The 530-nt window shown below is 27.9% G+C and overlaps 1 protein-coding gene across 1 annotated transcript in view; it reads right to left on the reverse strand.

The window, feature by feature from the left end:
* Nucleotides 1–530, reverse strand: part of LOC122352064 (polypeptide N-acetylgalactosaminyltransferase 1-like) — a 31,029-nt gene that overhangs the window by 2,956 nt on the left and 27,543 nt on the right. The gene's annotated exons all lie outside the window — the stretch shown is intronic.

Below are 530 nucleotides of genomic sequence, written 5' to 3' on the forward strand. Positions count from 1 at the left end.
ACACACACACAAATATATATTACAGTATACTGGGTGTTTAATATATATTATGTACCTACACCATAAATGCAGTTATACCCTTAAATTCATGATATGGGGCAAATGTCCCAGCTGGGTTTTTTTTTAATATATATAATGTAATGTACTTAAATTCCACAAGTGCGGTTTTATATAATGTAATATATAAATGCAAATATAATGTTATTACAGTTCAAATATAATTTTACAACAGTTCAGTAAATAAGTTTATATTGTTTTATATTTTAAACACAATATTGTCTGTTTTTGCTCAGTTTTGCCAACAGAAATATCGCCTATAAAGACTCCAAGCAACACAGCAGTGTTTAGTTTCTCAATGAACATGCATTTTAAACGAATTGGGTTGATGAATCAAATGTCATTTATTCATTTATTTATAAAGTGAAGCTGAATTCCTGAATGATTCGACGGTTTGAATGAATCAAAGACATTTACCACCGGCAGTTTTAGATTCTTATTTAGAGTATTATTTAAAAAAAAGGGCTAAAAAA

The sequence above is a fragment of the Puntigrus tetrazona genome, chromosome 9 (assembly GCF_018831695.1).
Source record: "Puntigrus tetrazona isolate hp1 chromosome 9, ASM1883169v1, whole genome shotgun sequence".
Classification (NCBI taxonomy): Eukaryota; Metazoa; Chordata; class Actinopteri; order Cypriniformes; family Cyprinidae; genus Puntigrus; species Puntigrus tetrazona.